Source organism: Hyaena hyaena, unplaced genomic scaffold (genome assembly GCF_003009895.1).
Source record: "Hyaena hyaena isolate Hyena2069 unplaced genomic scaffold, ASM300989v1 scaffold_1652, whole genome shotgun sequence".
NCBI lineage: Eukaryota > Metazoa > Chordata > Mammalia > Carnivora > Hyaenidae > Hyaena > Hyaena hyaena.
Genome location: NW_024082291.1, coordinates 221662 through 222665, shown reverse-complemented (window position 1 = coordinate 222665; position 1004 = coordinate 221662). Strand labels below are relative to the sequence as shown.

General features: G+C 44.4%; 1 pseudogene; it reads right to left on the bottom strand.

Moving 5' to 3' along the window:
* Positions 1-678, bottom strand: LOC120226334 (annotated as a pseudogene).
* Positions 679-1004: the final 326 nt, after the last annotated feature.

Below are 1004 nucleotides of genomic sequence, written 5' to 3'. Positions count from 1 at the left end.
TCAGAGTCAAGTAGCATTATGAATAAATCCTTGAGAAGCCCACCCAGGGGGTTTACACTTGGTCAAGGCCCAGTTCCTCGGGAGTGGAGATTCCTAGTTCATTTAAAGTTGGTCTAAGTTCCTGGACGATATTGTGGTAGATTTCCTTGTGAGGTCCTCCTTTGTCCTTAACAGCCTCTAGGATGCAAATGCAAACTGTACTAGCAAAATCATTTAGCTGTCTGAATGCCCACAGAACAGCAACAGTGATTTTGGGTTCTGGAACCAGATCAGAGCCAACAAGCACGTTCATCCATTTGCAGTTCCCAACCATCAATATCTGGCTTGTTGAAGTAAGTCGTCCAGCAAGCATCAAACTCCTCATCTGTCTTATGTGACCCATGGTAGTATCAGTGGACTGACTGGGCAGCAGAGGCAGGGCTGGGGGACAGCGGTTGCGGATGTGAGGGTGTGTGTGTGGGGTAGGGGCTGGGGACAGAGACCTCGAAGGCTGGCACCGGCAAGGGCAGCTGCTGCTTACAGGGCAAATGGGGAGAGCTGGCACCGGGCAAGACGGCGATGGCAGCCTTCATTCCAAGGCTGAAAGAAAGCCTGGTTTGAACTTACGGCTGGGGGGTTCTTGGGGGCCGGACTCTGACGCAAGGCAGGTGGAGCATCTATAATGTGCTTTATCACCATTTTCCTGTGTATTTTTCTTTGGAACACCTGAATTACCACATCTGTGTTTTTGAAGATATTTTACTCATACAACAATGTTGTTAAATTGTCTAAAACTAATACTTCAGATTTTATATTTACAAGTACACAATTTACATAATATAAAAGATACTCCCTAAATTTATGTATGAAAATTTTCAAATAAAGAACATCACAAATCCAAACAGCAGGAGGGGCATTCCAGTATTGGAACAGGTAAGCATGGCATAAAATGAAAATAGAATGTATATGGTGAAAAAGAAGAATGATGTCCAGTAAGCTCTGTTGTCTGTAGATATCTGTTATTG